This window comes from Lycorma delicatula, chromosome 3, assembly GCF_047948215.1.
Source record: "Lycorma delicatula isolate Av1 chromosome 3, ASM4794821v1, whole genome shotgun sequence".
Classification (NCBI taxonomy): domain Eukaryota; kingdom Metazoa; phylum Arthropoda; class Insecta; order Hemiptera; family Fulgoridae; genus Lycorma; species Lycorma delicatula.
This window is the reverse complement of record NC_134457.1, coordinates 117,495,454-117,523,226: the sequence shown is the minus strand read 5'-3', so window position 1 is coordinate 117,523,226 and position 27,773 is coordinate 117,495,454. Positions and strand designations below refer to the sequence as shown.

At 27.4% G+C, this 27,773-nt stretch overlaps 1 protein-coding gene across 2 annotated transcripts in view; it reads right to left on the bottom strand.

The window, feature by feature from the left end:
• loh (thrombospondin type 1 domain containing lonely heart) overlaps window positions 1–7,104 on the bottom strand; it is a 1,319,035-nt gene extending 1,311,931 nt beyond the window's left edge. For both annotated transcript variants that reach the window (XM_075360455.1, XM_075360456.1), the window contains exon 1: window positions 6,955–7,104. The gene's annotated coding sequence lies outside the window, so the exon portion shown is untranslated. The remainder of the gene's footprint in view (window positions 1–6,954) is intronic.
• Window positions 7,105–27,773: the final 20,669 nt, after the last annotated feature.

Below are 27,773 nucleotides of genomic sequence, written 5' to 3'. Positions count from 1 at the left end.
TATTTTTAAATTCATGCTTATCCAACTAATTTACGTTGAATCTATTAAAGATGATTACTGAACATCAAAAGACACATCTAATTTTAGGTTTTAATTTATATTATTATTATTTTATAAACTTTCATTCAAGTAGGGTTTAAACAATTGAAGAGTTGTAAGTGTGTGTGTGTGTGTGGGGGGGGGGCGTGCGTATATATATATATATTGTGTGTGTATGTAAATTATATTCATGAAATTACTGGATGGAAAAGTGCGTGATGATGTAGAAGTCAATTTTAATTTTTTTCTAACAATAATTGTATAAAATTGAAACAATTTCTCCCCCCCCCCAAAATTTGGATAATTTTTTTGGGGATAATTTAAAATAAAAAGATGAATTAATATTTTGCACCGAAGCCAACAATGCACCGTATTTCTTACAAAAAAGATTTGCCAACACATCGCGTTATAAACAACGATCGAAATGTAATTCACGTAAGAACATGATGTTACATTACATTTTCCTTTCTGCAGCAATTAATTAAAACGTTTTAGTTGTTGGTTTTTTTTTATACATATGCACTACTTCAATTTCTTTGAAATAACGATTAATTATAATTTTATTCGCATTTTCTTATTTAGTTTATATAATGAACAAACCAGTGTTTTCAATTTTAAAAATAATCATTCATGGTTGACAAAGCTATCACTCTGAAAATGTCTGATAATTGAAAAATGCCATGTAAGTCATGTAATCTCATGTTTGACTAAAAAGTAGTCAGTAAATGGTACTTTTCTTTAATTTTTAGAATGTAATGTAATTACATACATTATCATTATTTTGCTTCAAACTCTTCAAGATAGATAAAGCACGCTAATAATAGTACTTTTCGTTTCTGAATGTAGCAATAAAACATTGAATAATAAATAATTAGAAAATAATGAATAATATTGAGAGATATAGGTATAAAATATTCTGTATATAAATTAATCAGAGAAGGGATTGTACTAGTGTCGTTATATTTACATAAACAAGTTTATTTTACCGAAGAGCCGGTTTGTCAGTTGGCTTTGTCACATAGTAGTAGCGATGGTAAATCTATCACTACTTCAACTTTTACGGTTTTCTTTGCCAATTATACGTACTTTATTCTATTTTTGCTCATTTACACCTATAACGCCTTACCGATTCTGAGCAAACGAAAACAAATATGAATTTTTTTAAAGAATGATCTAAGATGGTTTTTTTTGTTTTACTCGTATATCATAATTATTATAAAAATTATCAAATTAATTATACGTTTTTAGGACATACCTAAAACCCTACATTATACTTCAATATATAGAAAATTTACATTTAATTTTTCCTTTCATTCATTACAAAAATGTTATTTGTAATATATGTAGCAAGACGAACAGATGTAGTCCAGGCATTAATGCACCAACGGAATCTTCCCGAAGTCGGATTTTGTTTTTAATAACATTTTTTTTTTAATAATATTCATCTTGTTCTGCATTCAAAAAACGCATCATACAACATTAATGGGTTTTTTAATTGTCGATTTTAAAGAATGTTAAAGCGTTTAATTAAGAACTTTTCGTGAATATTTAGTATTCCTAAGATTAATACTCCTTGTGGTCACAGTTAAAATAAAATCTATATTTTATAATAATTCTAGTTTTAAAATAATATGCATGTATTAAAAGATTTAATAAGCAAAATTATTTAATTAAAGCATGAAAGCAATATTCTATAAAACATAATGAGAATACCTTTTTACACCGAAGCTAGATAACTTATAATTAATTAAAATTTTAATTTCAGTATTCTTTCAATTCTGTCCTTTGTTCTAAAATATCTGTAATAAAAAGTTTTATTTGTAAATATTGTCATTCATGGAATGAATTTCCGATCCGCGCCACCTTGATATACGATCACATTCAAAATATTTTAATGTACGAGTGTATCATATAATCTTGTTTTGAATACTAAACATGTTTACCTCCGTACACTAAACTTACAAGTTATGTTTCTACCACTCTCCTTCATTGTAAAATATTAATTTACGGTATCAGTAAAGTAGTATAAAAAGATGATGAGCATCAGTTCATAATATTTGACTTTCCTTGATTTAATTTTAATTAAAATTCTTTACACGATTACAGTATCGCGTCAAAAATTACGCTCACAACCTCTTTATAGTAACATAAAAAAATGAAGATCGTGGAACTTAACGGGGACATGATTTAAGTTGAATTAATGACTGAAGTTTATCCAGAGCGTCTTCTCTGTGTATGATGCATCGTAGAAGCACGTGATATCTAGTAACAAACCCCTACAACAAATTTTATGGTAAACCCAAAGGAAAAGTTATATTTTGGAGAATTAGAAACTTACGGAAAATTGAGTTATAAAAGATGAACTAGTTCCGCTGCCGTTTTGGGATTGCATATCACTAAATAATAACGCTGTGTAGGAACAAATGTATTATGAACTTTACCCGTGCCTAACAACTACGAATAACCGGTGTAAGTACATTATATACCTAAGTAACTTTGTACAAAAGTAACTTAACTTTAATAATTTGTTATTAGATAGAGCGGACGCGGACCGACTGTAGGCGAAGTGTAGGTTTTGAATATAACTAACTTGTTTAGCCGGCAATGAATTCAAGTGGGATGTGTAAAACAGAACTGATAGTTCAGATTAGTTATTTACCTTGAATCTAAACTGAGTGACATAAAGTATATGAAAAAAATAACACAAATCATATAAGTTTAGTTTAATTTATAAAAAACGTAATAAAAGTGTTTTTATTTGTTAAGTTAAACGGATATAAAAAATTGAAAGAAACACATCGAAAATATTGCAATTGGAAAAATTTTAAACAAGTAAATAATTTGGCATTTATATATTCTAGTAACATATTGGTTTTATCGAATATTTTGTTCAATAGCATAAGTTTAATGTTGTTAATTAATTGTTACAATACTGTTTGACGTTGATAACTATTAAAAACATAAGAATAAAAAGGTGTAGAATAAACAAAAGCAAAGGCGATAAAATTCTTTGGCGAGACATTTCATTTCTGTTATAAATAATTTCATATACAGAAATGGTACTCTTATATATATGATTAAATATTTAATTAATTTAGAAATTAAAGAAAAATTAAAACTTCATTGAATTGCATTAAAATAAATTTAAAATATTTAAACACTTTGCATCACTATTGCTATTAATCTTTAATAATTATACATTTCTATTTTTAATTTTGATTCCAAAATAATGGAATTACAAAGGACAACTCTGAATCTAAATAAAATGGTATAATCAATCCTTCTCATAATAAGAACTTTCTGAGTACTTGATTTGTGACAAGTTTTAGGCCAATGAATTTATCACTTTTCTATATCTGAAATTATTTATGGAAATTTTTTTATCTTACTAAGTTCACTGATAGTTATAAAGAAATTATAAAAATCGTTAAATAAGTGTAGTTGGTAGTTATCAGGAGGGGTTATAAATATATTTAAGTACCACTTCAATGATGTTTGTCAAATAGTTTCGTGTAAAACAGCTATTGGTGTAATTATGGATTTTTAAACATCAGTTGTTTAAAAAAAAACATCATTGAACTATCTATTTAAATTAATATGTAAATAAAAAATACACATTATCAGCTGTTTTATTATTTCTATTGATACCAATTGTTTACCTTAGCAAACAAAGAGTTAGCGAAATAAATTTTATAAATTTAATTAACTTTATATATTTCTAATGTATAATATGTATAAAGTTTATTCTGGAAGTTCATATGGGGTGAAACTTATCTGTATTATAACAATTCTTGTAATTTTAAAGATAAAGAATTGTGAGATAACATTTTGCTTTTTTTTATAATAGTTTAAAAATGACAAAAATGACCTCTGTATCTTTTAAGTTTAAGGAATATATTTTGGTAGATTTTTAATTAATAATAAATATGTTTATAATCAATAATGTTCATATCCTCAGCAAAAGATAAACACTACGCCATATGTTAAAAATGTATACACATGTGATATATATATATATATATACGCGCGCGCGATCGTTCGTTCGTGTGAGTGTGTAAATACTTATATTTAGTTGTGTAATTGCATTCTAAAAGTCTACTATTTCAATGTTTCATGGTTTCCATTAATTTCCTTGGAGCGTTTTTGTAGTTATCACTGATTTATCACACGAAAATAAATGTTAAAAAAAAGCAATAATAATATTAACGCTCATTATTATTATCATCATCATCATCATTATTACATGATAATACGGTTACCTGCCTTGGGCAGCTTCCTTGCATTATAACCGCGTCTCAATTCTCCTCTATCCCCGGATAAACTTTTAATACCTACCTATAATTTTACGATGCTAAAATCAAAATAAAAAATGTGCACTCGTTGAAATTTTTTTACTATCTGTAAAATTAAATTCTTGTGAGAAAAAGTATGAAGAAAATAGTAAAATTATGAGCATAAATGATTACAGTCATTTGTGTTGAAGCTTGCTGTTTAACTTCTAATTTTTTTTTTAAATAAAAGGTTGAAGATAGAACATTGCATTAAAATAATTAATATTCCAAAAATTAAAATATATAAGTAAAAGTATGTAAATTCCTATCTAAATTAAATATTATTCAAATTAGTTTGATTTAAATACCTTAGAAACTAGATAAATATTTACTCGTTCACTTACCTACTTACTCCATCGGACTGAATGATGTATATTTTATAATTTATTTAGAGTAATAGGAAAATTCATGGTAAATTAATTTTATTTTAGTTAAAAATATTTTGCATATAAATTCATTCATAACATTTAAAGTAAATAAGCTGACAGCTATCATAACTATGAACTGTATTTAATTGTTATAAAATTATTTTATAAGTATTCATAAAAATGTTAAAAATCGATTCTTCTGTTAAAAAAGGAACTGCTCTACAGGTTTTTTGTGGTAGGTTGATGATAACTAGACGCTTAATTTAACAATAAATTCATTAATATTGTTTTAGACGCTTAGAAAATAATGATTTCCCGTTAAAAAATACTAAACATAAATATAAAATAAAATAGATTTTCCCTCTTTTACGTAAATATTTAATATTGAAGATTTCTATTTCAAAACACCAATCGTATTTAATTTATCGGTAAGAACGATTGGAGAAATAAATCGTTTCCATTCGCTAAACAAACTTTAAAAACTAATAATATCCTTTCCAACTATGCATAGAAAAATTAATCTAAATTAAGAAGTAATTTCAGAACTACTAATATCATATGTACGAATATATTTAATATGTGTGTGTGTGTGTGTGTGTGTGTGTGTGTGTGTGTGTGTGTGTGTGCACGTGCGCGTGTTTAGTGATGTTATTTATTTTAATAAGTATTACTATGGCAAAGAAATACGACAAAAATTTTATTTTTACAAGTCGGAATAAAATTCATTAATGTGTAAGAAAATATTAAAATAATTATTATAAGAAAATGAAAAAGAAATTCAGTAATTATAATCGGAGAAAAGAATTAACGACTGGTCAATCTGGTTGCATGCCGGAGGGAGATTTTTCAATGTCTCGGTAAAAAAAGAGAGAGAAAAATTGGTACCTTATACATATTAAAATTAATCAAACATTACATTTTTTTTTTTTTTAAATTAAAAGACAAAGTAATGATTTTGAAATAGAAAATTTACTTCTTTAGTGGATAAAACATATATTCTATCTATGCAGTGAAATAAGTAACTGTTTTAACTGCCAGAAAAGACATTTTCTGTTGAATTTAACGTAATTTCTTTCCATCGTTGATGACAATAAATAACACTTAATAATGACTGCTGTCGGTAGTAACCTTTATTACAATTTTAACTTCTCCGCAGCCCATTATTAACAGAAATATTTACAAATTTTATGTTAAAGAAGGAACAACGATTGATATATCTTATAAGTTATTTAGAATTAGTTTATTTGAAATTGGTTGTAATTACAGACGCTAAAAACTGCTAAGATAAAATGGACTGAAATGCATATGTTAATTTAACCAATAATATTAGCGTAGAACAGTTTAGGACATAAAAAGAACCAAACCAGTCATAAAACTGATGGTAAAAAAGTAATATAGAACAACTAACACATTTAGAGTGTTTGTATGGTTGGGAGGAGATGATGTAAGCGCGCTCATATATGAAAACATAAATAAATAAATATATATGTATAACTAGTATAACGTATAAATATATATGTATAAGTAGTATTAAATCGTTAACTTTAATCTAGCATTAAATTTTCTAAATTTGTTTTAGTTTATTTAATATGAGAGAAGTAAGTTTTGCGTATTTTTATGGGATATTTTCTAGTTACATTCAATTGTAAATAACTAAAAAGAAAGAAAAGTTAAAATAAATAAAAAATTCTAAAATATACTGTATCTCTCAATAAACAATTGATGGCTGCAAAAGAACTTACGTTAATAAATTACTAAACTCGATCTTTCAAACGGATAGCAAAAAAAAAAGTATTAAGTAATAATTAATAATCCTTTCTTATTAATCAGATAAACCATATTAACATTTGAATAATTGTTGATAGGTTAACAAAGATGTATAAAACGACTTTTATTTTTTTTTAATTTTGTAAACAGATAACTGAAATAATGTGACGAACAGTTTATATTCTGCACCAAATCATCAATTGTAACGTATTAAGAAATAAATGTATTTTGAAGAAAACATTTATAAATCACTTCAGTTGAAATGAAGAATGGAATTAATAATTTAATAAATTATAATTTTTCTTAAATAGTCAACATAGTAGTAAGTTACGCCGTAGCATTGATATAATTTTCGTGCCTAGTTTATAAATTATGCATAAAGAAGAGAAATAATCACATCAAAAAATTTAATTACTTAAAATAAAATATTACAGTATACTGATACGTACCGGTACAAATAATTTTGTCTTATAATTTAACAGGTACAACGAGATAAAATTTACAAATATTAGAAACAAATTAACGATATTGTCGACAGCAAAAGAATGATAAGAAAACACTCGCGGCACGATTGAAACGAGCAACAAACAGCGAACTGAAACGACCGGGCGCTAACTGACTCGACAACAGTAGGTTTGTAACGCGGCGCGCGCGAGCCACAGACATAGCGATGCCTGGTGCCTGATCCTGTAACTAAACACCTCCTTTCCTTATCAGTAATACAACCAGCAATAAAACCTTTATCTTCAATATAAAACGGCTAGATGTAACGCATACACCAGCCCAACACTGATTTATATTTTAGTAATAAATAATTCAAATAACACTCGCTCTCGGTTATCGTGTTTAAATTATTTCTTATAACTTGATTTCTTAATTTAAACGCTTTAATATAATATTTCATGGTTTTTATTCATCTTAAAGTGGTTTATAATTAACATTAAAATATTTAATATGCACGAATAATGCGTTGCCATAGCAAACAAGTGGACATATTTTGTTTTTTGAGAAAAAATACAGGAAAATTGAAATTTCAAGTTATGATTTGAAATAACTCGAATTTTAAAAAGTTGAAATTTCATTTCATATTTTAGCTGCGTTGGAATGATGTCATCGCCTTCAAGTTTATTAATATTTACTCTTTACCTGTTTAATGATATCATATATAACTGTCTAAAGAAACTAGTAACATATACGTTTATGAAATAAAGGTATTGAAATAATATTTAGAAACATTTACTAAGGTCAAAAGGTTGTTTGTTAAATTTTAAAAAATATATAAAAATAATCTAATATAAGAGTATTGTCTAAAACTAGATTTTTTATTGCAAAAGAGGTTTTTAACTCGGAAATGTTTTCATATACAGATCTAGTAATAAGCTTTTATAAATAGAGTTTTTTGTCATGCGTAAAAAATACATTTTAATAATCTTCTTATCATTAATTTGAAATTTGAGAATCGGAAAAAATTATTTTTTTTCCGATTCTCAAATTTCAAATTAATGATAAGAAGAAATAATACATTTAACGCAATACGAATAACGTGTGTTATTCGTATAACACACGATAGAATTTTATAAAAATCTATGAGGCGCCCCTGTAATTACACTATTAGCCCATCTAGAAAAATAATAATGTTTTAAGCATTCAAATCCAAAATTAAAAGTTATTTAAGGGAAAAATGTAAATTTTTTTTGGTTTATAAAATAATTCAGTTATGGGACGTCCTAAATCATTTCCAGAATGATTTACTAATATTAAATGTATAATAAAACACTTAGAGGTATGTATTATTTATTATATAATATTATATAGGTTTTATATAAATATATATAGTTTAATTGTTAAAATTTATAAGTATTGCATCTAAACAATCATAGCCATTAAGTTTTGAAATATAAATATTTTAGATTCAACAACTATTAACATTTTGGAGTTTGACTGGAGCTAACTTAAACAGAAGGCTTTCGGATTATCCTTAAAAACATATCATAATTTCATTTCATTTGTATATTTAAAAATCAGGAACTGCTGAACCGATCCAAATGATATTTTAGTATTTTTTTTCAAATAAAATTTGAAGATATTTTTAAGCGTTAATTTATCCATAGAACTTCAATATTGAATGAGCATAAATCTTAAATAAAAAGCTTATCATAACAGCGTTATTTTTCAGGTAATAATACTTTCTAGTTAGTGAATAAATCATCTTCTATAAGAGATAGAAATATATTTTTCGCTAGTTAAATTTATAAAAAAATAGTTTCAGTTTTTTTTTTTGTTTTTCTTTGTTGGTATTTTATTTATAAAAATGGAGAAACCTTTCTCAAGAAAACAGCAATTTAATAAACAATTATTGTGGGTAGATGAGTAAAATAACTTGTAACGAGCGCTCCTTATTCACTGCATTAAATACATCTCTAAATTACTATTACGTTTTACCTTCACTTTGTCTAACTTTTTAACACAAAACTTATTTTGGTTCATTGATATTTTTTTTTATTTTATGTTCATTGGTTATTTTGATTCGTATCTATTTTTCTGTTTATATGAGATTACACATGAATAAACATACAATTTTAAAAATTGACTTATTTTAACTAGGCATAGTAATTTATATGATTAAAGTCATATTAAAATTTAATATTTCTTCACAATAAATATTCACCAACTGACCTCTTGATAAAAAATTAATTTTGACATTCAATAATGTAGAATGTACTTAAAATAATAATACTAATAGAAAAAAAATTGCTCAGCTTTTGGTTTTTTTTTTCACACTGAGAAAATAAATGAAAATAAAACTGTAAACAAATTTCACAGAAAAGTTATTTGAAATTTCAAACGGGATCTTTTTTCTCATTTTACAAGGACAGGTTATGTGATAATTTAATCATGGTGGATGAATTTTAAAAATATCAGGTGAACTAAAACAAGCTAAACTGAACAAGAAAAAAAACATTTTAATGATTTTTTTTTTGTTTTTTTTTCACCAGATTTCTAATAAGTTTGTACTGGATATTACTAATTATTTTTTGCTTTCAACAAACCCAAGGTTTGATTTTAATGAATGCGTAATATAATGATGTAATCTACACAGCTTGGATAGATTAAATAAACTTCTTTTCTATTAAATAGTCCTGCAACGTTAGCAAAACAACGTTTTATCAAAAACAATCGCAACGTTAGCATTATATGTATTTTTCTATCAGAACTATCTTTGAAATTCCCTTCAAATGTAGATTTATGGTTTACTACTTTAAAAATAACGTAGCCTGAAATAGAATTTTAATACAATTATTGAACGTATAAAATATCACTTGTAAGGGAGGTGAAAAATAAAACACAGTTTTAGAAGATCTGTTAAAATCGATATTTGAATATTGAAATGACGCAATAGCAATATGAATCAATCTTGAAAACTATTCTGTATTTAAAAAAATTTTGTTGATAGTGGAACAAAAATGTAGATCAGAATTTTATCTTTACATAATTTCTTTAATTATTTTCAGAAAAATTCCTATTTTTATATAAATTTTAATCAGAACGATTCTTAACTCCAATAGCTGTAAAATCGAAAAAAATTGGTAGTTTTTTTACGTTAAGTTAATAGCAAGTTTGCAAAATTACTTGGTGGAATATAACTCAGTCTTTTTTTTGAACGGGTTATTTGTGATTATTGGTTATCTTGTTTCAAATATTTACACTTGTGTGTGTGTTCGCGCTTGTGTGTGAGTGTGTTGGGGAATGTATCCAAGAAGATTAGAATTTTGAAATTTTTTGTCTTGGAAGATTGAATTGAAGATTTTTATATTTCTTTTAAGTTGAAATAATTTATTCTACAGCCAATCAGTGATCTGATGTTATTTTATCATTAATTTATTAAAAATACGCTACGTGTTTACGTATTTATAACAGTGTATTAACATATTACCAACCAAATTTTTTATTTATTATGATAAATTTTATTTCAACATATCAATTATTTCCTATATGTATGTAACATGTTTTAAGTTTTAATTGTGTCTCCCATTACGTGTTTGACTTTACACTCAATTGCTTAATTAACTAACACCAGTTTTCTTTATATATATATACTAGCAGGTACTCGCGGCTTTGCACGCGAACTACGGCTGTTGTAGCGATTGTCGCGTTTATAAATCGCTAATAGTACGAGTAAAATATTTTTATTGTGATATATGAATATCCAAAGTGAGAAGCAATAGATTCATCATTCATATGTGTTCGATAAGAAATTCAATATTTGACAATTTTAAGATATCTATAAGCATGCAGTAAGACAGTTTATATAAACAAAGACAGATGAAATATTTATTTCCGTAGGATAATGCAAATAGTGTCTGCAAATACATTTACACCGGTGCCTCGTTGTAAACTACATTTTTGGTTCTTCCGTTATCATAGAAAGTAAAAAGCTCGTTGCTCTTGCTTACTAGAGTACACAGCATATACAACTGTCCATGAGAAAAGCAAGCAGCTCGTAAATCTACACCAGCTGAACGTAAATTTTGACAGTGTAACTTATTTTATAGTCATGGCTAAACTATATTAACCGGAAGTTGGAGTCTTTTAAATTGAAACGGAAAGTTATAGACTCAATTAGCCTATAAAACTTTTCGATCAATTCCGTCATTGAAAAAACTGTACGACTTAATGATGGCAACAAAGGCGCGGCGAATAATGCAGCACACTATTAGCCAAGCAAACTTGTGGGCGTGCCAAGAAAGTTAGTGAGTAAAATCTGTAATAACTCCGGTTTTTTTTTTAACATGTCGATAGCAAACAAAATGGAAAACCTTCTGCTCAGCACCTACTATGAGTGTGCAAAGTTACAGTGAAATCGGTTCAGTAGATTCTGGGATTAGCGAGGAAAAACCCCCATGAGATTTATTTATTATAACAATATAAAATTTATATATATATATATATATATATATACAAGCTAGCATCCCCGTCGCGGTTTCGCTCGCCATATATGATTTTTCGCCTCTGCAGTCAATTTTTTTTTCTTTTATTTCATGTTTTTTAGTTAAGTAGGTGGAGACAGGTCCAGCCAGTTGTGTCTCACATACAGTAACAGTGGCAGTGGCTATTTTGGTTGAGCCGCTGAGCCATACAACGTTGTAGCCCTTAAAAAATTGAAATTAAAAAAACCTAAGATGGTTTTTGACTTTTCATCTGAAGAGTATTTGTGCAAACCCAAATCGAGTGAATATCTCGTTTAGTGTATTCGGAATTGGAGAAAATTTGCAGTCATTTTTCAACATTTTTTCCCTTTTATCATCTCTTCCAAGGACAAATTTCAAAAAATCCAGAAATTGTTTTTTAGATATTCACATGAAGATTGTACAACTAAAATTCAAGTTGATATCTTCATTTATTCCCGAGAAATTACATAATAGTCGGATTTTAAAAATATGCAAGAGTCCATTTTAAACCATTAAACTCGAAATTTAAAAAAAATCCTTTCTTAGTGTGCACTTACACAGTAAGAGGAACGTGTATGAAAATTTTCATCAATTTATCTTCAGTTGTTTTTGTTGGGCGTTGATTATGAATCAGTCACATGTTATTTTATATGTATAGATATAATAGGTATAATATGTATATAAAAATTATATATAAATATATATAGATATTATATATAAATATATATAGATTTATTATATATAAAAATAAAGGAATTAACCTAAAATCAAAAGGCAGAACAAAAAAAAATCACCCATTTCACATAGTAACAAAAAGACCATGACCAATTATAGTATCAATAAATGTAATAACAATGTTAACAGGGGCTGTTAAATGGACCCAAACAAAAGAATATAACCTCATAATACTAGGTATGACCTTGTCAACAATGTCCATAATACTATGATGACGAGACATTACACGGGAAGCAACATTCCAAGGAAATCATACAAATAAAGTAAAATCACTAATAAAAATAGGAATAATTATATTCATTATCTCTGAAATAACGTTTTTCCTGACATTCTTCTGAATATTCTTCCACTCAAGATTAGCACCATCAATTGAAATCGGAATAAATTGACCCCCAAAATCTATTAAACCCTTTAATCCAATAGAAATTCCACTGTTAAATACAATTATTCTAATTTCATCAGGAATTACAGTAACATGAGCACACCACAGAATCCTATCCAACAAATTATCAATATCAAATAAATCACTAATACTATCTTCCTAGGACTATACTTCACATTTCTACAAAAATGAGAATATCAACAATCAACCTTCACAATAGCAGCTTCAATTTACGGCTCATCATTCTTTCTAACTACAGTAATAGTAGTAACTAATGTAATAGTAGGAACGTAATAGTACGTAGTACTACGTAATAGTACGTAGTACGTAGTACGTAGGAACGTAGTAGGAATAGTAATGTAATGGAATAGTAGTCTTTCTAGTGTAATAGTAGGAACAACCTTTCTTGCAATCTCAATAGTACGATGCATAAAAATACACTTTTCGACCAACCATCACCTCGGACTAGAGTCAGCAATCTGATACTGACACTTTGTAGACGTAATTTGATTATTCTTCTATCCATCAATTTACTGATGAGGAAAATAAAATTAATCTTTTTAGTACAAAATGTATAATTTGCTCCAACTAATAGATTAAAAAAATTAAAAAGATAATCAAAATTACATTAACTATAATATCACTAAGCTCAATTATTATTTTAATAATAATCATCACAATAGTAATCTCAAAAAAAAACAAAATAAGACGGGACAAAAATTCACCATTTGAATGCGGATTTTCAAAAATATCATCAACACGAAAATCATTCTCTACACACTTCTTTTTAATTGCAACAATCTTTCTGATCTTCGATATCGAAATCTGAATAATTATACCCATATTTTCAACAAAAATAATAAATATAGACGAATGATTAATTTCTTCAACAATTACAATCACAATCTTATTTCTAGGACTTATACACGAATGGAAAATAGGAATGCTAGAATGAAGAAACTAAGGAGAATAGTTAAATGTAACATTTACTGAGCAAATAAAAATTATTGAAAAATCAATTTCTCTTAAGTGGAGTAAAGAAGTAAAATTACAATTAATTTCGACTTAATATTAAGGATAATCCTCATACTCAAGTTAACTGAAGCTAAAAAAGCTATTCACCGTTAATGAAAAAATTGATAATATCCAGTTAAAAGAATAAAAAGAAAAGGAGCCGCTAACTACCTTTCAAGTGAAGTCACTTTATTCTCATTTATATAGTTTAAAAAAATAATACACTTTCAATGTATAAATAAATAAATTTTATAAATGTCCAGAGAAAAAGTCCATAATAACAATTTCAATGTTAGGCTTTAAATTAAACTATCCGAACAAAAAAAAAGAAAAAAAAAAAGAAGTAAAACCTAAGAATATTTAAAGTAAACCTGTCAAAAAAAAACCTAACCACCTCAAAAATCCAATTAAACCACCTGAAACAAAATATTCTAATCAACCAACGTCAACTAACCCATAACTAAAATAACAAAAATTAAAAAAATCGATTCAAAAAAACCAGAAGAATAAAAACCATATAGAACTAAAAAAATAAAAACAAATCAAACCAAAATAAAAATATAAAAAACTTAATACAACAAAAAATAAAAACAAAAATAAATGAATTAACCATTAACCTAAAATCAAAAGGCAGAACAAAAAAAAAAATCATCCTCAAATAACCAAAACATAAAAGAACCTACAAATAAACAAGAAAAATATAAAAAAAGAGAAATATTCATATATAAACTGTAAAAAAAATTAATAATACTATAAAAATATATATATAAAAAATATATATATATAATAAAAAATTAGTAATAATATATATATATATATATATATATATATATACATGATTCTTACTAGCCCCTTACTGTGAGAAATGCAATAAGCTTAATTTTTTTTATTCGCAAAGAAAACAAAAACAATACATTATCAAGAATTAGATTTTTAAATTTATTTTTAAATGTAAATTTCATTTTTACATTTCTTGTTCTTTCTGCTCTTTTATATTTTACTGCTATAAAGCACCTATACTTATTCCTAAACGTTTGTTGATAGTAAGAGCTTTCTTATTTTCCTAAATCCTTGGTCGTACCTACTTTCAATATTTCTCAATTTCGTCAAAATGTTTTATTCTGCTGTTTCAATATAAAAAAAATAACTTCTGATAGGCTATACTAATATACCCTCTTTAAATTTGTCTCATCATCCTCTTTATTTCTCTCCGTTCTTTTTTTTTATTTTCTAGTTTCATTTTTCTTTCATCAACTAGCCATTGGAAATATTATTTTTTTAAATAATTTTTTATACATTTTTATATGAATCACAACTTTACTCGTCTTCACATAATTACGTATACTTATTTTTAGATACAACATATCACTACTAGCCTATTTCTTCAGCAGCAAAAAAGAAAGAGAACAGTGAAGATAAACTATAGTACATTGAATTTTCACTCTTTCTTGGATTAGACCTCTTTGTTGGATTTCATTTGTTGTTGGATTATCCATTGTTGTTTAAGTCTTCAACTCCAGATCATAGGGCTTTTGAAATAACTTAATTACGAAAATCATTTTTCTTATTATATAATACGTTGTTAAAACTGAATTTATTGAATAAAAAATGCTAGAAATATTTTAACTACTGTAATAAGAACATAAATCCAAAAAATATGGTTAATAAGAGTAATTTGACCTCGACCCGATAATAACACTAAAGCCACCAGAAGAAAATGAAATTAGATAACAGAAAATAAATTTGGCTAATATATATATATATATATATATATATATATAGGTTTGCGTGTGTGTGTGTGTGTGTGTGTGTGTTTTTGTTTCATGTAAAGCGATATTGCTTTACGTTTGATATTGTTCACGTTGCTTTAGTTTATTATTATTATTTTTTTTAATAACTGCTCTCAATAATTATTTTTGTACAATAATATGAAGGAACCCAAATATCAAAATAAATCCTGAATTATTCAATTAAAAAAAAAAAAACTACATGCAGTATACAGTATCCTACGTTAACGAACAAACTGTGTGGGCTTTAATTTGAATGTACACTTTTTTTATTAAAATAAAAAACCTTCCAACAAATGCAGGATAGACTTATTAAACACACATAACACTTATATCTCTGTTTCATTCTTTCACAGATTCATATACACAAACCCGCCACGAGTAGTAAACTCATTTTTTTTTCAATTTTTATATTTTTCATTGATCCTACAAATGAATCTGGAATTAATTATTAAAAATGTCTGTAAAAATGGACTAATTTTTTTAGGAAGTCATCTTTACCTTTTTTGGTGAAATACTAATCACGTATTTAATGTTTTGTATGACGAAAATTTCTTAAGTAGTGCTTATAATTAAAAACACGAAAAACGAAATTTTTTTATTGTTATCTATCAAAAAATTTTAATTTTTAATCGTTTTACTTTACTGTAGTACCACTTTTTTCTATTTTTAATTTTTAATCTTTTAGAAAAAATATTTTACATTTTTTTTAATATTACTTAATGTAAGAATACAATTCTTAAAAACATATATCAACAACAAGAGATATACTCATTAGTTCTTAATTATCTTAGTCAGAACCATAGTTCCTGTTTGGTATATCTCTCTTTTCAAAGTATTCAGGTTTCAATTACATAAAGAGTTTGAAAAGTAAAAAAAATATAAGATGAAGCAGCAATAATGGTAATTCGTAAAATTAATAAAATATACTTTTACATTTATTAGTATTCATTCAACAATTATTATGTTTTTTATTAGAAAGCAAATGGTGGTGTTGGTTTACATTTACGAAGTAATAATTGTATTTCTTAATTTTTTTTAATACCAGTAATCTTTTCTTATCTTAAAGTTAACTGTAAATAATCTACTACTTTTTATTCCAGTATTCTAAAAAAAAAGAAATAAAAAAGAATTTTGATACTATGAATGAGTTTAAGCTTAGATAAAATTAGATTTACTTTTAAAGCTTAAAACCCTTAAATATTAACCATGAAAGTGGATCATGAAAATATCTTATATATATAAATTTATTTATAAAAATTTTAAAAAGAAATTACAAGGTTTGTGTATATAAATAATATTTATGGTAATAAGCAATTCGATTAAATATTCCAGCTGAAAGTTCCTACGATTTGATAATAAAATTAATTTTTATTATTATTATGTTTTTTTAAATAAACAATATTGAAGGCGCATTTAAAATAATTAAAAGATAATAACCATAAATAAATTAATAAATTATTTCTACTAAAGAAAGATTAGTTTTATTTTTAATTTCACAGATGTTCAAATTTCATTAAATAAAAAATTAATCATACTATATCTATTAACAAATTAAATGAAGATTATAAATCTAACATGAAGTGATTTCAAGCTAAAGAATTGTTTAAAACAATGTCAGAGTAGACATATCTTCGTTACCTATTCAAGGTATTATTTGAAATAATCTATGAAAATAGGAAAACATTAGATAAATTCCTTTAAAAAGATGTAATGTTTAAAAGAATCCTAGGATTACTGTGCATTGAGTAAAATTATTCTTCTATACGTTATCCCCGAGGGTATTCATTGGGAATCAACAACCAATATCCTTTCAAACACGGTTTGTTTAATGAGAAAGTCTTTAGAAATATGATGACAGGTCAATTACCATATTTTATTAACTCTTCATATACCACATTTTATGAATTATTATCATGAATAAATATATATATATATATATATATATATATATATATATATATGTATATACTTTTTTTATGGTATGTTTGTCATTAGTTTCTCTGAAGAGGATCAAGAAAAAATATCTTTGTTGGTCGTTCAGTTTTGTAATCGAGCCAATATAAACTTTTAACCTTAATATAGAATCAGTATTTATAACACAACAAATTATTTGATCTTAACAAAATTATATTTATTGTACTTATATTTACTATGTTTATATTGTTTATATATATATATATATATATATATATATATATACACTTTATTTATTAGGAATAAAAATAATCATAAAATTTATTAAAACAATTATATCTGAAAAAAAATTTTACTTTTTAATTAAAACAAACATTTTTGAGTTAATTTGTTTACCTGCAAGAATTTGTAGTAATTTCGTAAGAAAAAGAAAAAAATTAGTTAACTCTTTTAGCAACGATAAAAAAGTATGCTGTTTGAATGGATGGTGGTTATGTGTATAATTATTTTTGTAACTTTACAAAAGTTTAGAAAAAATTGATCAGTATTAACAGACTTTACTTTGAACAGTAGAAAATAGTTTCCATGGTGAACCTTACCGGACAATATTATTCTGTAGTAATGTGCGTCAAAGAGCTGAGTAGTAACAAGTAAATTCAAATCTATTTTATTACTCATGCATAACACTATGCGAGGGGGGAACGTACAAACACACACACACATATATATATATACAGAGAGAGAGAGAGAGAGAGCCCATGACACTCGGTAGGATTCAACGCGTGATCATACATCTAAATCGCTTCAGCCGTTGAGCTGCTACAGTTGAATATATACAAATACATACACCCTAAATATATTACATTCCTTTTTGGAAAGTCGGGTGGGGTAATAGATTATTATTAAAGTATAAAACACAGTGAGTATTTTTAAAGTAAATTAAAAATGTTAAAAAGGTCTAAATTTATTTTACGAAACAGATTTTTTTTATTTTTACAAATTCATAGGATTTTTTGTTGTTTTTTTATTAAAAACCCATTTTTTTGGTTTTCCATAGACTTTATTAAATTAATTTCCTCGGAATAAAATTTTCCATACGTTTTGATAATAAAATTTATTAATCATTTAACAAAGTTATTGTACTTCAAGCCTAAAATTGTTTTTCGTCACCGAATTTTTCTGTTTTATGTAATGTTTGATGTAATGAAAACTGCGGGAAATGCAACTCAGGGACTTGTTTTATTCGATTTTTCAGGTTAAAAAACAGAAGAAACCATCAACTTTACTCCTAACATACTAAAATTACACTGGGAGGGGAACTAAAATTCCCGTGAAATCTTTCGCTAACCGTAAATCGATAACAAAGCGTTTTCGGACATATGTTCATATGATTATTTTTCCTTTTTCAGGCACTAGAATCAGTTTCCAGATTATTTCCCTTTCCTGTTGAATCACCTGCATATAAATATACATATTTATACAGCATATGACACATCCAGTGTCGTAAGGTTTCCAACGCGGGGTCATGAATCTTTTTTTTTTTATAGATGTGGAGGAACCCCATTTACGGGCGCCTGGGCAGTGTCGGGCTCTGCAACAGATTCGCCAAGATATTATTAGGTGCGTATGTGATCCTGCGCACTAATGACTAATCCTCTACCCCTCATGGAAACCGTTTACGTAGCATTACTTCAGGAAGAGGGAAACGCCTGCTCACACAATCGGACACAGCAATCAAGGAACACCAATACAATCACACACTCAACAACATCTTTGTGTTAAACACAAAACACAAGCAACACTAGGACATAGCAAAGGACAATTATGCTCACACACACACACACACACACACACACACACACACACACACACACACACACACACACACACACACACACAATCGGCCCTCACAGGAAAACACCAAAAGCACACAACATTCTAACAAATTGCGGTACACATACACGCACACACACAGCCAACATCACTAAACTCTCAGGTACTTACCAGTTACACAGAACTTACTAGGACGTCCACAGTCTAAGTTACAGAAGAGGGGAACTTGCCTACGGGCCCGTGCCAGCAAAGTGACCACGGTTTCATTACATCCAGTCGACCCCCACACGATCGGGGGCCCCCTAGACACTCTACCGATGCTCTGTCACCAACCCTTCGGTTCGTAGTCCCCTTCGGCCTTTTTAGAGACATGCAGTTTGTCTACAACTACTTTAGCAAATCTCTTGGCCTCTGCGTTCCAGTTCTCTTCTTTCGCTAACATAATCTACTCGAAGTCTTCATGTAAGAACATATCTCTCCTGCCAAACGTGTCCAAAACTTTGTCACGCTCTAGTTCAAAACGGGGACACCGGAAAACGACATGATAAGACGTCTCTTCAGTTTCACAAACAGAGCAAACATACGTATAAGCGAGCCCAAATGTAAACAAATAGTCTCTGAAGTCCCCATGGCTTTACAGAAGTTGCGTTAAATTAAAATTCATCGATCCATGGGTTTTTCGGACCCATCCACCGATGTCCCCAATCAATCTATATGTCTACCTGCATTCCGCACTGTTGATTCACATTTCCTGCCGCACCACTATCAACTCCTCCATAATATCCAAATTGATACGTTTCATTTCGGCAGCAGTCAGTGGTCTGCGTTGGGGTAACTATCTCCGTTTAGTTACATCTAGGTAAATCGGGAGCAACCCAGCTATCACTTCGACCGTCTCCCGGGATACGGTCCTGTATGCAGCCGCTACTCGTAGACAGCATTTCCCATGAAAGGACTCCAGTGCTTTCCTATATCTTCCGTATACAACATCTGTCCAGACTTCAGCTAGTTTTCTTCGTTGTTGACCTGGTCCTCTTCAATGTGGCAGATTCCCCAATAAGAATCGCATTACTCTTTCCGCCTTTCCAGTGACTTCGAGGGCATGCCTACCGAATTTCAGACGAGCCTTAAAACAGATCCCTAGATATTTAATGACAATATTTTCCTTCCCTAAATCTCGACCGCCAATGTCGTTCTTTTTGCCGTGGAAATCACCACGATTTCGGTCTTTTCCGGCGCCATGAATAGACAAACACCCTCCATCCAGGAGCTCAGGTGGAAAAGGAGGCCCTTATCTTTTCGGATGCCTCCCTCCGAGTATCTGTCTCCACGCCCGACGCAATGTCGTCGGCATAACCGACAACTGTCACAGCGGTAGGAAGGGGAACACGAAAAACCCCATCATACGTTAAGTTCCAGAGGGTCGGCCCGGGGTCATACATCTAAATCGGTTCTGCCGTTAACTTGCTACAGTGGAACATACATATATGCAACCCAAATACATTACATTTCTTTTTGGGTAGTATTGTAAAAGACTACGTTATACATTAAATTGCATAAATTAATAAACTAGTCATAATTGTTACTGAATTGTATGAACATTTCTTATAAAGATAAAATATACTTAAAATCTTGTTATTTTGAACGAATTAATCCAAAGAATAAAGCAGATCAGGTCACAAAATGTTGGAATTAATAAATTTTAAAACTTGTGTTAACTTCAATTGTTTTGTTTAAATAATATCCTTTCAAGAACTCATTTTCAGAGCTACATTAACAGCCGTACCTCATGGTACTGTATTCCGTTTTCAGATGCCCATTCGATGTACTAAATAAAACAGGAAACCTCTTTATTATTTAATAGCAATCGTTTTTGGTGTAATTTTTATCTCGGAATGCAGCACCAAATTATTTCTGATCCAACTGATCGTACACCCTTTCTTACGAAGCTCTACTGTGCAATACTAGGATTTAATTTCTTGGTAAACTTGATTAATTACTTGAATGATCAACCCGATATTTTCCACTTATTGCTTTAATTCTCTAGATGAATAAATTAATAAATTTCAAACAAACGATGAATAACTCTAGGTCAAAATAATTTTCAAGTTTTAGCAAATTTTAATGCTACATTTTCATATTAACATACTGAAATTACTTACATTAATGTCAATCTGCCTTCAAATAGCATATAAAACAAAGAAGAATTGTTTTTTTATTTTTATAAATTACATAAATTCGGCTTCGATGGAATCAGAGGACTGATGTGAACTTTATCACAATGTATATATATATATATTTATTAAGACGTTGTAATTTATCATTTGGGGAGAAATGTTGTAAACGGGCATAGTTTTTTCTTTTATTCAAACTACTTACTATATTTTTTATGTAAAAGATAATATTGTAATTAAATATCTTATAATACTAATGTTTAATGATAAAGAATATATTGTTATTTATGATTTATTACACCATATACTTCAATGTAGATTATATACTAGTATGATCGAAAAGCATGAGAACTTGGTACCCAATAAAGAAGAGTTTTATGCTGTAGGTAATCGGATTAAAAGACATAGTTAAATCTATTTCATAAAAATTCTAGAATTGAAGTCAATTGATGTCAAATGAAATCATGTGAACTACAAAATAATTCTTCTGGAAAAATGAATGAATGATTATTCTTCGGGTCGGGTGTACTAATCTCCATGGATAAGAAAAGGAACAGCTTTAGAATTTTCCTGGAAGGCTAAGGAATCCAATGGGAAAAATTCAATTGTAACAGCATTAAGAAATATAAAATTAATGATAAAAGGGAGAAGTGATGAAGTTCCAATTAATATCAATTCTATAAAATTATAGAATTTAAAATATATAAAGATTTTTAAAAAAATCAATAAGAAATAAAATATTAATTTTGTTGACGTAAATAAAAAAAAAATTTAACGCACTGTTAAACCAGTGCACAGAAAATTTAGGTTTATTTTATTATCATTCAAAATTATTTTATAACTAGTCAGTAAAGTAATATTCTTATAAATAGATTATAAGTAAATCTTTCAAATGAATAATATTTACTGAAAATAGTAACGTTGGCGTAAAAAGTCCTTTTTTTAAAGAAAAAGAAGTGATTTCTGTTAAAAGGCAATATGCGTTTAGACAAAGTATCGAATTATATTTTAAGTCAAAATTTGAAATATTTAAAAGTAATATTAACGTAAAAAAGGTTTAAACCGCATTCACAGAGGGAGAAAATCTTCCAAAAAAGCTTGTAAATCAGCGGGAAAAGAAATCAGAACAGATTTAACCTAAACTATGAAAAAAAAATGGTAACGATTATGATAAAATACTGTAGGTTAGAGGTCGGCAGCCTTTTTGACAGTAAGGGCGAAAAATAAATTCAAAAGTTATTGGGGGTGCATGAAAAGTTATTGGGGGCGCCAAACTATTATTACACAATCAGAAGATACATTTGCCTTTAAAGTCAATTAAACAGAATTATTCTTCCCAGTCAACATTAAAACAATAGATTCTTTTTCTTTTATAATTATTCATGATGGGTAATTTATAAAATCCGTTTAACCAGTACGATACGTATTTGATAGTGTAAAGCGCGATTATCTTGCGTGATATAACTAATAAAACGAAAATAAAAAAATATAGTCAATAATAATAACACTCAAAATACGTTGCTCTCAGAATACGGTAACGTACTACCAAATTTATTAGAAGCGAGAATATTCCTACGTACTAAAAGCAAGTGTGTCAGTGTATGACCTTGATTGCTATTTGCTGACACTGAGCTTACACAATTATATTATCTTATATACGCGCGACGCCGATACTGTTTTTGAGCTTAGTGTGTGTAATATAATGAGGACGTATAAAAATCTCATCCAGGGCGCCATGGCACAAGCGGTCGCCGCAATGCCGACCCTTGCTGTAGGTTATACAATTGATTGTAAATTTAATAACGTCATTGTATTCCAGTATAAAAAGATTATCTTTATTAAAAATATCACTAATATCAATTAAGTGTTAATGACAAAGGTAGGAAGGAGGTGCATGTAGTAAGTAAATCCTACTAGCTATTGCATAGGAATGTGCATTTGAATTTTGTCCGTGATGGAAAACATTCAGAAATATGTGTTTTATTACCTCCAGAAAAAATATTACTAATGATTTAAATTGGACAATAATTTAAATTGGTTGACCCCAAAAGGATCTATCGGTAAGATTTTATTTTTTTTATATAGACGTATTGCAAAATCAACAGTACGTAAAATCAAAATTTTATTTATTTCTTATTTTAAAAAAGGAATGATTATACTTGAAAACATAAACGTTTAGAAAAAAGTACCCGATTCCTTTTTAGTAGAAGAATTTTATTTTTTTTTAAATTCTTCAGAAAACAAATTAATTGATAAATGTATGAAAGCATAAAAAATTGGATTGAGGAAACTGTAACATATGGAGAAGTAAAAATTATCGAATGCATAAATCAATGCCGTCAATTTAAATTTTCTGTGGTAAAACTAGTAATTAGCGTAATTAAAAACATTAATTAAAATTGTTTAAATAAATGTTATAAACTAATACAATGGAATAGTTTTATAAGCACGTATTCTTTATTAGGTTTTTTTTTATTTGTCATATTGATATTTCATTCAAAGCAGTGAACTATATTTGGAACACAGAATTTACAATTATATATATATATATACATACACATACACAATAGCAGCTGTTATGTTATATGGAATATGGTAATCAGTTTTATATAATAAAATTTAATGAATAATTTACAGGCTATAGTCGCTGCAGTTAAACGATGATAAAATTGAATGTTAATAACTTCACTGCAGATATTTATTATGCATTTAACTTATCAATGCAGTTTACAACGGTAATAAAAATAACTGCAGCAAAGCTAATTACTGAATGCATTTTAATTAAAAAATTTATGAGTTTGGGAGTTTTTGTGAGTATGTGTTAAAATACTGATAAATGAAAAATAATATCGTTGGTCATTTTCGACAAAGAACTCGGTAATTTTAGAAAACAATTTCTACGTTCTGTTAAAATATAAAGTAAACTGGAAGAGAGCCAAATGAAATTTCTGTTTCTAAGTCATAAGACAATAGTCCATTTTAAATTTCTAACTATGAAGATCAGGCAATTGAAGTAAGCGGGAGAGCGAGCGAGCAAGCTAGAGAACAAGGTAGTGAAGACGGGTGTGCTTGCCATGTGGAACGAGGATGGAATCTGGATTAGTTCAGAATGGCATAATTATGTCTGGTCGTGTTTATCAAACAAAGCCCCATCCACTCTGCAAGAACAATGACCTTCGACCCCCAAACAATCATATATCCATTAGCATCAGTGCCCTCTAATTGTTCCACCGTTAAATCCTTCTAATACGCCCTTTGTTGATCTTATAATATATTCCACGCTGCTTAATGTAAATTAATGATTACGGAGTAAACTTATTACAAATTACAATACATTGTTAACACATCATACTGTTTAAGCTCATGTAAACCATACATTATTTTTTGGTAAGGCTAGAACACGTTTCGCCTCATCTAAATATATAAATAAATGTAAACAAGTCATCGCCTTAATTTTTTATGGTATTAACATTAAAAGGTCGACTATTTAACCTCATAAAAAATATTAAAAATCACAATGAAGTCTAAATTCAAACAATAAAATCGATGTAAAAAATTCTAAGAGATGAATTATAAAAATTCTAATCTATTTTTTATAACTGACTTTTTGTCAGCGACCAAGGAGAATTCAAGTTATATTTAACGTTTTCAATAAATGTCTACTTATATGCAAACTTACTTTTTATTCAGTAGAAAGTGTATTTTATAACAAGCTTAGTTCAAGTTATGTTTACTGTAAAATAGAGAGTTTTATTACTACTCAAACACACACGAGCATTTTCCCTATACCACTAGCGGCTTAAAAATTCATGAGTTTTGTGATTGAAAATAACCGTTAATATAATAAATTCATATTTATATATATATATATATTTTTTTTTTTTTATTATTTACACATAATTGTGAATAATATATTGCAAAAAAAGTATTAAAAATTCATTTTTATTATTATTATCATTTATTAGTAATTAATGTTATGTAATAATTTAAGTAAAAATAACACACTAACCAAAGCCAAAAGTAGCCATGACGTAAACTGTTTTTCTCAAATATACTCTCCATCTCGTAAGTTAAAGCTTCTGAATGATTACTGATTTTGTGTATCTGCATATTGGAACTGGAAATGAAGCATAAAACTATTAATTTTGTTCCATAAAAAACCAAAAAACCGCTTTAACAGTTATAATTTAATACAAGTACAGTATTAATATATATATATATATATATTTATATATATATATATATATATATATATATATATATATATATTTGGCATTATTAAATTATATTTTCCAGTTCTACGGCTAGCGACCTCCAACCAAGTTTCTATTTCATTTACTTCATTTTATATATATATCAAAAGATTACAAATGTTGAGAGACTAGTTATAATCTAGTAGATCTATAAAAATATATGTTTAGATGAATATCTTTGAAACATTTGACTGATCAGTGCAACATACATCTCTCTAGGAATCATGAAACTTTAACGTTAGTGAGAGGCTTGGTTTAAGAATAAGAAAGAAAACATGAATTTGTACAACATCTGGTAGGGATCTGTAAAGAAGACAGATTTCTGATTTAACACTTATTTTATGAGGTAAAAAATTATTTATAATTAATGTAATTTTAATAAGCTTAAGGAGTACAACTTTAACGACTACCACGCGGTTTTGAAAAAATGGAGAAATACAACGAAATTTACCGAGAAATTATTTTATTATTTTATCTTTTCGGGTTCTTAATAATTTCAAAAGATAAGTTTTGAGATATTTGTTTAAGGACGATATAATAACTGTGTAATTTTATAAAATTCAAAAAGTAGAGGTTTTAAGGTGAGTAAAAGAAAAGAGAATTTGTGGTACAATCATATTACTTATTATTATCATATTAAGTATTACAAATTAGAATGATTGGTAATGGATTAACTGATTAATATTATTTTTGGTAACCGAGTGGTATATAGCAGCTTAATATGAGTGGTAAAAATCCTGAGAACAGAGTTTTGAATATATAAAACAGTCTACGGAGGATATAGCATATAATAAAATATTTTGCGGACGACAATAAAATTGCAGCATCTGGAGACAAGTGGAAGTCAATAAAGGAATACGAGTTTAGAGTAATTAATGTAAAAAACTTGCTTCTGGAATGAGAAACACTAGTGACTGACTGTAGTGAGCCGCCGCAAGTCGGACAATTTCTCCTAGCATTTGAGAGAGAACGCTAGCCCATTTCTCTTCATCGTGAGAATAGATTAACAATTTCATTTACTTTACATTAATACCATTCTTATACGGATTTTAATCTCCATGAAAAAATCTATGATAGAGAGAAAATTCATCTTTCCTTAAGGTTCAGCCAACACATTGTGCAGCTAACATCAATTCGATAGGTTAAATATGATTATTTATTTATTTTTTTAATTTGGAAATTATTCATCTTATTTGTTTGTTACTCAGTTCAAACATGTATAAAATGATTTTTACGTTACAAATAATTAGATTACTGTAAAACAGATTTTGTCATTTTTATTTTCAGTGTTTTCTTAGTAAAAGCTTCTCATTTATTCTTTTTAATAGATGTAGTTATTTATAAATTTATTATTGACAAAGGCAAATGAAATCTTTAATAGGTATAATAAAAATTTTATTGTACACTAATTACTTTATTCTATAAGAGAAGTTTCCCTATAAAACAATAAAATAATCTTCAAAAATGGTACCTTTTATTTATGAAAAGGACTTAGAAATATATAAAAATGTTATACGTACAAATACAATTAATAATTTTCTTTATGTTTTAAATGGATTAAAAAGTAAATGTAGATTTATTAAAATAAAATAAAAAAAGGAAACAATCAAAAAAGAATTAAACAAATTAGTTCATTATGATGGAAATCCAGTTTAAAATGAGTTTCATTTTAAAGAAAATTGAATAGGCAAATATTTTTAGAACTAATTAATAGGCAAATAAATTGGCAAAAGTACTATATCTAAAAATGCAAAATCTTCTTTAGAGAGCGATCATTGAATTTGTAATTTCCTTAAGTTAATTATTTTTTCTTTTTAATTATGATTTATTATTTATATATATTATTAAGAGTATAATTTAATATTGGGTTTAACAGAACAGAGTATAGCTAAAAAATATACAATAACATATTATTTATAGTATAATATTTACTAGTACAGAGCATATATAATACTACAAAAAATTTTTAACACTATTTTATAGTTTAATATTTGAACCATTTAAAAATATTTAAAATATCACTAAAAACAGCTTAAAACACACTCAAACACACATTGTGAACAAGATTATTATTACTTTGTTTTATTAGTTTCATTTATTTTTCAATAAAATACATAAACTACATATAATGCCCATAACCCTTATGAAAATTTGTTTATAAAGTTACATTACCATAACCAGACAAAACTTGTAAATATCTGTTACTTGAATCCCGTTGACAAAT